Source organism: Plecotus auritus (assembly GCF_963455305.1).
Source record: "Plecotus auritus genome assembly, chromosome: 1".
Taxonomy (NCBI): domain Eukaryota; kingdom Metazoa; phylum Chordata; class Mammalia; order Chiroptera; family Vespertilionidae; genus Plecotus; species Plecotus auritus.
The window spans coordinates 48187320-48198600 of NC_137770.1; positions in this window are offsets into that span (position 1 = coordinate 48187320).

Consider the following 11281-nt stretch of genomic DNA (forward strand, 5'->3'; position numbering starts at 1 on the left):
TACCTGCCTTCTAAGGAAGCATTTTCCCTTATTTTCCTAAACTCATCTTGTTTGTAGACACTAGATTTAAATAAGATGGTGTGTGTGAAAAGCACTGTGTATAAATGCAATAATTATGTGTAAACAGCATATAATAATTACTATAGTTGTTGAAACTCAAGGAATATAGGATAGTGTGGCTAGTTCTTACAGTCTCCTGCTTTTATTGATTTGTTCAACAAATAGTGATTGAGTACCCACTACCATGTGCCAAATCTTGAAGGGCCTTGTAGTCATGCAAATAATTTGATCTTTACTTTATAGGATTCCCTATTAGATAACAGTTTTTAAAAAAATTTTGGGTGGAGGCATGATGTGGTTAGACTGGCACAGAAATGGATGGGGGAGGCTAAGACAGGAATCAGGGAAATTATTCAGTACTGTGGTTTTCAAATTAAATTTTAAAACAAAGCCTGTCACAGAACCTCAACATATAAAGTAGATGAAAACTTGTGTTTTATTACTAAAAATTTGAAAGTTCAAGATTTTAACATTAACTTTATAGGTAAATTTTAAAAAACAGCAATGAGGTTGGTTGTTGTCTTGTGGGGTTTCTTTTTGTTTTGTTTTCAGCAAAAAGGGAATTAATTGTAAGAAAATTGGGTAGCTAAAATAATAAGTACAAAGTCTTCAGAGCACGCTCAGAAAAATGTATTTTTTGGCCTCACTGCCACTGGACCCTTGACCCTGCTGTTCTGTGCTCGAAACATTTTTTTTTTTTAAGTTGGAGGTTATGAACAATTGCAGTTATAGCTGCCTAGGGACAGTTTATTTCTTATGCCTCTGTTTTGGTTGTATACTATTAAGAAAATCCTGATCCAGAGAAGCAGATGCAAATATGAGTGGTTTTTAAATGATTCACCTTGAAATCTTGGGCATGGGCTTCAATTACAAAGATGGCAGGTGGAGATGAATTCTGGGTCTACACTGAAATGACTTAACCTCAAATTAATGTGTGGGCAGTTTCGCAATATGTTAAATTTTGGCAATACAAAAATCTATTTTAAAAAGATGAAACGAGTCACATATTTGTGGAGCCTCTGAAGTATGTCTCAGAAAGCCTATGTTTTGTGGCATATACTGTGAAAACCACTGATAAGGAGAAGCAGAGACTTAGATATGTTTCACTGCATTTTCTCATGAAGGCTTAGGAAAAGGGCTAGAGAACTGAAGGATTTCTGTTGCAAGATGCTCTCTTGGAAAAACCTCATCAATGATGATTTCCTAATCCAAGGCTCTTTGACTATCTTTTTTTCTAAGGTAGAAAATTCCTCCAAGCAGAGCTGATAGCTGGGGGACCACACCCAAGTAGTCAAGAGTGTTTGAACAAAATATTGCCCTAACCTGATGATTCTGAGCTGGAGAACATGACTTCTAGATATTTCTTTTGACATTCATAATTGAGAGAACATACTTTCTCAAAAAACTCACACCTCAGATCAGATGCTTGATTTTCTTTTTAGTTCCAGTTCTCGATGGCCATAAACAAAGGGGCTTAGAAGTTGGTGTTCAAAAGCCTAAGTAAATGTTTAAAAAACATTGTGGCCAACAATTAAAAAATAAATATATGAATACTTAGTTTTCTACAGAGCATGGGCAAATAGCATATTCCTTAGAAAGCACCTTAAAAATATGAAGGGTGACACTGTGCACAGCACCTAGCATGTACATGGCTATATCATGCTGCTCCGAGAAAGGATTTAGCCTTGTTGTTTTTGTTTTGAAGACACCTAGAACATCGTGGATGTTCAGAACATACTAAAAGTTAGTTTTACAAAATTGATAATATAGAATATATTAAAATTAAGACTTTTTGTTCATTAAGAGGCATATTAAGAGAGTGAAAAGGTAATCCACAAAGTGGGAGAAGTATTTGCAATACATAGATCTGCAAAGCATTTGGAATCTAGAACAAATCATTGAAAAAGACAATCCAATAAAAAGGACAAGCCCTAACCAGTGTTGCTCAGTGGATAGAGCGTCGGCCTGCGGACTGAAAGGTCCCAGGTTCGATTCCGGTCAAGGGCATGTACCTTGGTTGCGGGCACATCCCCAGTAGGGGGTGTGCAGAAGGCAGCTGATCGATGTTTCTCTCTCATCGATGTTTCTAACTCTCTATCCCTCTCCCTTCCTCTCTGTAAAAAAATCAATAAAATATATTTAAAAAAAATTTTTTTTTTAAAAAGGACAAAATATTTGAATGGACTCTTCACAAAGGATAACAACTGAAATCATCAATAAAGGTGAAAATGACTTAATTTCAATAATCATCCAAGAAATGGAAATTAAAACCACAATGCAATACCATTACACACTCACCAGAGTGGCTAAAGTAGAAAAGATAGAAAGTACGAAGTGTTGGTGAAGAAATGCAGCTATTATACACTGCTGGTAGCCACTCTGGAAAAATTGGGGAGAGTATATATTACAGCTGAATATATAGGCATATCTTGTTTTTTTGCTTTTGCTTTATTGCATTTTACAGATGTTGCGTTTTTACAAATTGAAGGCAACACCATCCATCAGCAAAAGTATTACCAAACCTGCAATGTCTCTGGGGTATGCCTGTATGCATTCCTTATGACCCAGCATACCATTTCTCGGTATATATTTGTATCAGTGTGCTCAGGCTGCCATCACAAAATACCACAGACTGGGTGGCTAAACAACAGGAATTTATTTCTCACTGTTCTGGAAACTGGAAAGTTTAAGATCTAAATGCCAGCCAATTGGGTTCTTGGTGAGCGTTCTCTTTTTGGCTTGCAGCTCCGTCTTACTGTATCCTCCCATGACACAGAGAGCTAGTTCTGGTGTCTGTCTCTTTCTCTTCTGATAAGGGCGCCGGCCCTTATGACTTCATTTAACCTTTATGACTTCTTCAGGGACCCTATCTCCAAATACAATCACATTAGGTATTAAGGTTTCAGCATATGAATTTAAAAGGGACATAAATATTCAGTCATAACAGTAACCAATAGAAATTGTGTGCATATGTTCTCTAAAAGACATATTGGAATATTCATAGCAACACTATTTATATTTTTAATATTTGACCTAGAAATTACTCAAATACCTATCAAGAGTAGAGCAGATAGCCGAAACCGGTTTGGCTCAGTGGATAGAGCGTCGGCCTATGGACTGAAGGGTCCCGGGTTCGATTCCGGTCAAGGGCATGTACCTTGGTTGCGGGCACATCCCCAGTGGGGGGTGTGCAGGAGGCAGCTGATTGATGTTTCTCTCTCATCGATGTTTCTAGCTCTCTATCCCTCTCCCTTCCTCTCTGTAAAATGTCAATAAAATATATTAAAAAAAAAAAAGAGTAGAGCAGATAGACAAATTGTGGCATATTCACATGATGGAATGCTATACAGCAACAAGAGAGAATGATCTAATCTAGAATCACACACAATGTGCATGAATCTCACAAAAATAAGCATGAAAGAAGCCAGGCATTAAAGTACCTACTATATGATTTCATTTATATAAAGTATAAAAACTGGCCACAACTCATTTATGCTGGTAGAAGGCAGGATAGTGGCCATTCTTAGCAAGGTGGGGAAAGAGAGGGCTAGTGACTAGAAGGAGTATGAGGAGACTTCTGGGAGACTGGGATTATTCTCATTTTCTCTTTTATTTAATCTTTTATTTCTATAGCTTTTTAAAAACAATAGACTTTATTTTTAAGTGTCATTTTAGACTCACAGCAAAATAAGAGGAAGATACAGAGATTTATCATCTATTCCTGCCCACACAGGAAAAGCCTCCCCCATTATCAACATCCCCCACCAGAGTAGTACATTTGTTATAAATAATGAACCTACACATTATTCTCTTTCTTGATATGGATTCTAGTTAAATGGGTATATTCAGTTAGTGGATTCTTTTAAAAATATATATATATATATATTTATTGATTTCAGAGAGGGAGAGAGAGCAACATCAATGATGAGAGAGAATCATTGATCGGCTGCCTCCTGCACACCCCCTACTGGGGACCGAGCCCGCAACTCGGGCATGGGCCCTTGATCAGAATCAAACACAGGACCCTTCAGTCCACAGGCTGACTCTCTATCCATGGAGCCAAACCAACTAGGGCAGTTAGTGGATTCTCTGAACATATATGTGCACTTTTCTGTATGTATATTATACTTCAATAAAATGTTTGAAAAAGAAGACCTGGGGCAGTGGACAGGGGTGGGCTAGAAGAGGTCAAAGGGGAAGAAAAGGGGACATATGTAATACTTTCAACAATAAAGATTTTTTTAAATTAAAAAACAACAACAATGAATTCTCCTGGTAGCTTTATATATTAACACATCTTATTTGTGTTTATGAATAAGTATGTACAGCAAGCATGTCAAACTTGCAGCCCGTGGGCCGCATGCCTCATTTATTTGGCTTGTGTTAGCCTTTGCGTTTGATATGCTTGATGTACAGAGAACATATATAGTGGACATGACCCAAACATGACCTTGTACATATATAGAATATTTATTATCATGTTGTTTTTACAACCTTACTGAGGTCCTGATTTAGTCACATTTTTCTAGATTTTAATTCACTGCTATTCTCAGAGGGAGAATTATAGGCAAGAACTGGGTGAATATGTCAACATGTTGGTAAAAGAGAAAAGACTTATGAAAAAAAGGATAGAAGTGTTTACACTTAGGATTTTACTTACAATTTCCAGTTTGAGGCTTAAGGACTTTTGGGTGAAGGAAAGAAGGACCATGGAGATGATTCATATTCCAGCATGCTTTGGAACTTAAAAACAGATCTGCCAGAGGAGCCACCCAAATCTGCTTAATGGCTCAGTGTCTTCTAAGCCAAGCTCAGCACCAGAGGAGGTGGTGGTGAGTTACCTCTACAGCTGGGTGAATGCTCATTAATTCTCCCCGCTCCCATCAGTGGCAAACACCAATTGCTGCTCCATTCCTGTAGCCTGTGTCTGCCCTGGCAAGGACAGTATACATTGGTTTTATGCAAAGTTATCTTCACGGAAGTTCTGAGTGATGACAGAAGTCGTTAGGAAAGGAAGGAACTGTGCTGTATTCTTATCTAGATCTTCTTGAAGCTTTCTGTGGAACTGATTGATGTCCTGACAGCCCCCCAAGGAGTTGGCTGGCAGCTGGGACTGCTGTTACAAAGAGTGGCAAGAAGAAATACTCTGGTGAAACATTTTACTGTGAACATAGTGGGTACAGAATCTCATCCAAAAGCATCTGTCTAAACTACTCTCAAGTTTGCCCTGACTGGAATGTAAACTTCCTAAGGTCAGAAATTTATGTCTGTTCTGTTAACCTTTGTGATCCAGCATCTATGACAGTATTTGGCATATTCAATTGTTATCATTGAATAATAATTTTTAAGAAGTGGGTAAAGTTAATAATATCTATAATAATAAAAGCATAATATGCTAATTAGACCGGACAGCTGAACAACCTTCTGGACATCATTCCGATGTCCTTCCAGATGAAGCTGTGGCGGCGGGGGCTGAGGCAGAGGCGGTTAGGGGCGATCAGTCAGGCAGGCGAGCAGTTAGGGGAGATCAGGCAGGCAGGCGAGCAGTTGGGGTGATCAGGCAGGCAGGCAGAGTGGTTAGGGATGATCAGGCAGGCAGACAGAGTGGTTAGGGGTGATCAGGCAGGCAGGTGAGCAGTTAGGGGCATCAGGCAGGCAGGCAGAGTGGTTAGGGGCGATCAGGCAGGCAGGCAGGCGAGCGGTTAGGGGCCAGCAGTCCTGGATTGCGAGAGGGATGTCTGACTGCTGGTTTAGGCCTGATCTAGCAGTTGGACATCCCCCAAGGGGTCCCGGATTGCGAGAGGGTGCAGACCGGGCTGAGGGATCCCCCCATGCACGAATTTCATGCACCAGGCCTCTAATATATATATATATATATAAAAGCCTAAGTGACCGAATGACCAAACAACTGGTCGCTGTGATGCTCACTGACCACCAGGGTACAGATGCTCAACGCACAGGATCGGGCTCCCTCCTGTCTGGATTGGACCTCTGGGTATCTGGCTGAAACTGGCTATCCAACATCCCCTGAGGGGTCCCGGATTGCGAGAGAGCGCAGGCCAGGCCAAGGGAACACACTAGTGCACGAATCCTTGCACCAGGGCTCTAGTAATAATATAAGTAGCGTGTTTGAGGGATGTTGGAGAAAAAAACTTACCATATAAGGTCAGTGGTTTTAATTAAAATTCTAATTTTGTTAATTGGAGAAGTTAAACTACAGAATAGGTAAGAAACTTACCCAAACTCATACACAAGAATCAAAATTCTGGCCTCCTAGTTTTCAGTGAGCTTTTCATTCAGAAACATTTCTATTCCCTTCTTCTGCGGTGGATGCTAGAATCTGGTGACATTTGTGACTTTTTGAAACCAGATAACGATTTATGCTGGTAGATAACACAATCCATTTTATGTTCATGTTTCCAATATTACAAATATTTATAATATGTAATCAACGGTTGGGGAGCATTTGAAAACATGGTCAAGTAGTTATGGTCTCAGCTTTGTAAAGTAATTAATGAATTGCATATGACATCTTGTAGCACAAATCATATATTGATATCAAATTCCTAAGATATTTTAGCTTTATTGCTGATCTTCAACCAACAGTGGCTCTTAGAGTGTTAGCTGTAAGTCTTTATGCCCCTCCCCAGTCTCACTGTCAAGTAGCTAATGATCTATAAACAAGTATGGAGATGCCCTAAGGGAGCTCTCCATTTAAAGGGCCTTGAATCATTAAATAATAGAAATACTGAAGTCCACCCTGGTTTATGATTTGTCAGTTTAGGTTTTGAAGTGACTGGTATTTTCAGATGGGACAGGTTTTTAATTTACTATACAATAACATTAAATTTTATCTGATTTTTCCTTTCAGGAGAAAATTTTCAAAAATGTTCATCCACATTTGCAGTTTCCATGCTATGAAATATCTTTGTATTTGTGTGTGAATAGAAGACACATTTCCGTTTCTAAAGCTAAAAGTGGCCATAGAGGATAATAAAATCTACCAGTTCCTGAGAGTTTGCTTCTGCTAGATAGTTTATACCTATTATCTCATTTCAACAACGTTTCAAAGCAGGGTTTCATTTTCCTCATTTTCAAGCTGAGGAAACAGAATGTCAGAGAGGTTAAAATAGCTCCCTGCAGCCAGGTGGTGGAGCTGGGATTTGAACCTACACTGGAGGGACTAAAAACTTAGATGGAAATGTAGCTGACACAATTGAACATTCCTTAGATGTTGCACAATCAGTACGGGCACAGGGGCTAACATTTAAGTTCCAAAATATGGCCTATCTAGCCCAGAAGTCTGCCTGGCTCAAAGGAAATTTTGGGGTGACCTACATGATGACTCTCAAAGTGATTTTTCAAAACTGGATCACTTGCAAAGTTTGCTGTAAAACAGCAATTTATATGTCTATTGAAATTGAGGGCCAGCCATGCATTGAGGAATTTGGGCACCACCAACAAAGATCTCAAGTGTAAGTAAGTTATCAAGCCCTAAAACTTGGGTTTTATTGGGGGAACCCGAATAAAAAGTACATGGGAATTCTTTGGACTGCTTTTATAACTTTCCTGTAAGTTTAAAATTTTATTCAAATTTAAAAGTTTAGTTTAAAAAACTTGGGTTTTAATGGAGAGAGCATCTGGCCATAATTTGGATGGTATGAGTAATACTGCTACTGTGGATAATAGGCACATTTAGCCCAAGCCAGCATTTCAGTAAACCACACTTGTGGTGCAGCTCTTTCTTTTTATTCTTTATTGCTGTTTCTAATAAAGCAAGATGTTAAAGCTAACTACATGCTCTATTAATTATATGAAGGTGAACTTGAGTCATATTTGTTACTGAAGATGATTAATAATTACCAGTTCTGCACACATTTCTGGTGCATTTCAGTAAATAAACAGGGTACATTGTTGGGTAGTAATTGATTAATTAGCACATTCATCCTACACAGCTCAATGGTCTAAGGATGCTGAGTTTGAGATATTGCTCATAATTATTACAAGAAACAAATCTGTTCCATTTTTCAGTTTATTCTGTATGCTAAGTTTTTTTTTTTCTAAATCGAATGTTTAATGGTTCAAAACCTTATAGGTTTTATTCAGATAAATCAACTCATGAAAAATTGCTAGTCATAATCTCAGAATCTTGTATTTTGTGTGAACTAGGGTGAAAACTTTTACAAGGCGAATTTTAACATTAGATCTTGCTGTTAAACTGGATCAAATCCTGTAAATATAGGGCACTTCCCCACCATGCTGGAAGTGCTCATTGAGCACCTATGCGCAACAGGGGCCCTGGAATCTCATTTGCTTCCCAACCACATCAAATAAGCTCAGGACTGCAAGTGTCATCAGGTTGGCACTTCGCAGCACTAGCAAATATAATGTGTAATCTTCAGAGAAGTATAACAGCATGTATTGGCTGCTGTTTTAAACTATGCAGTAATTTAGGATTTTTTTTTTCTAATTTATTGAGCCAGCATGTAGTTGAGAAATAGTGTAGTTGAGAGAGCCTTGGACAGAGAGTCAGGAGTCCTGGTTCTTCTCCATCTGTATTATTTCTTAAGAAGCCCGTGTGACTCTGGGCACATCACTACCCACTTTTCTAAGCATGGATCATTCACCCGTGAAATGAAGGCTTCAACCAGGGAGATGTGAGGTACAGTGAGGAGCCCAGGCTGCAGAGAACTAGGTTTGAGTCTGGACTTCCTATTTTATTGTTTAATGGAAATTATTTAACCTCTTGAGTTTCTGCTCTGCTCACTTTAGTTTATCATAAAAATCAAATGGGATATGAAAATAGTTTGTAAACTATAAAGTATCATATAACTATAAAGCATTATTAATATTATTACTATCTTAATCGGTTGATATTCTTTAAAAAGGATGAAGGATGCATCAAAATGCCCTTGTACTGGTCTAACAATAGGGGATTATCAATATTCTTTACACCATTATTAAAATCACTTTGAGTAAGAATTTCCCATGTGTCTTCATAATTTATTGCTAAGTGAAAAACACAGTCTGCAACACAGTATGTTTGATATGATCCTATTAAAATATTATATACACAAAGATAAAGGACTATATAATAGGAACTTAGTACGTATTTCATAAAATAATAAATGCAATAAATATATGTTAATTGAGCAACTCTTGTTACTGATAAGGTACTGTTCTAGGAGTTGGGCTATATCTTTATACTTACAATACATTGGGTGACACAAATAATAAAAAATAAATCTATTATGTAATACCATATATTGTTAAGTGCTTTGAAGAAAAATAAAACAAAGGAATAGAGAATAACGGTGCTTTCCTGTTTTTCAAACATTTTTCTATTTTATTTGTTTTTTTTTTATCAAAAGCAAATGTCCCTATAATTAGAAAAATTAAAAAACTGCAGGTATATTTAAAGACAAAGTAGTCTTAAGAAAAATGTTACGTAAATAGATAAGTACTCCTTTTTGTCTGGATTTTTTTCATTTAGCATATTATATTGAGACTAGAGGCCCAGTGCATGAAATTTGTGATGGGGGTGTGTGTCCCTCAGCCCAGCCTGCACCCTCTCCAATCTGGGACCCCTCCAGGGATGTCTGACTGCCCGTTTAGGCCCGATCCTACCGGGATCTTGTGTCCACATAGGGGCAGCCATCTTTGACCACATGGGGGCAGGGGAGGGCAGTTAGGGGTGACCAGGCTGGCAGAGGAGGGAAGTTGGGGGCAACTGGGCCTGCAGGGAAGGGCAGTTGGGGGAACCCAGGCCTGCAGGGGAGGGCAGTTAGGGGTGACCAGGCCTGTAGGGAAGGGCAACTGCTCGCCTGCCTGCCTTCCTGATTGCCCCTAACCACTTCTACCTGCCAGCCTGATCACCCCCTAACCACACCCCTGCCATCCTGATTGATGCCTAACTATGGCAGGGTCTCTCTTTTCCTCGTCCAGCACAGAAAGAGAGATGATCCGGTTCTTCAAGTAGAGGGGGCTGGGGATTGAAAAATAAAAGAAAGAGACAAGACACAGAGATAGAAAGAAAAGCTGGGAACCAGGTGGGACTGCTGCCCTCTTCTGCTGGAGAGACAGTGACCCAGAGCCGATACAGCATGTTTATTTTATACCCCCACATACCAGAAAGTTTCACCAAAAGTCAAGACAAAGGAGATTATTTTCATTCTTGAGTAGGCCCAAGCATTCTGGGGCTTGACTGGATTTACATATCAAAACACAATCCCCGACACCTGGGCTGAAATGAAGGTCAAGCTAATAATACTCTTGCTTTTTTGGCAAAGCGTGTTCCCAGGGTGTGGCTTTGCCAATGCCACTGGGTTCAGCTGACAATAATTAAAGAATGCGCATGTGCCTTCCCAGGCGCTCTCTATACCTAACTGCTCCCCTGCCAGCCTGTTTGCCCCTAACTGCCCTCCCCTGCAGGCCTGGTCACCCCCCAAATGCCCTTCCCTGCAGGCCTGGTCCCCCCCCAAATGCCCTTCCCTGCAGGCCCAGTTGCCCCAACTTCCTTCATCTGCCAGCCTGGTCACTCCTAACTGCCCTCCCCTGAAGGCTTGATCGCCCCCAACTGCCCTCCCTTGTAGGCCTGGTCCCTCCAAACTGCCCTCCCCTGCTGGCCATCTTGTGGTGGCCATCTTGTGTCCACATAGGGGCAGCCATCTTTGACCACATGGGGGCAGCCATCTTGTGTGTTGGAGTGATGGTCAATTTGCATATTACTCTTTTATTAGATAGGATAGAGGCCTGGTGCACCGGTGGGGGCCGGCTGGTTTGCCTTGAAGGGTGTCCCGGATCAGGTTGGTGGTTCCCTTGGGGCGTGCGGCCTGGGTGAGGGGCCTGTGGTGGTTTGCATGCCGGCCATGCCCCCCCGGCAACCCAAGCAGAGGCCCTGGTATCTGGTATTTATTTATCTTCTATAATTGAAACTTTGTAGCCTTGAGCGGAGCCAAGACTCCTGCTTGCTCCATGGCCACAGCCATTTTTGTTGGGATTTATTTATCTTCTATAATTAAAACTTTGTGGCCTTGAGTGGAGGCCTTGGCCAGCCAGGGTGTGTGGAATGCTTGGCTTCCTCCATTGCTGGGGGCAACCCAAGCCTCCTGTTCGCTTCATGGCCACAGCTATCTTGGTTGGGTTAATTTGCATACTGGCTCCTGATTGGCAGGTGGGCGTGGCTTGTGGTTGTAGGGGAGTGGTGGTTAATTTACATATT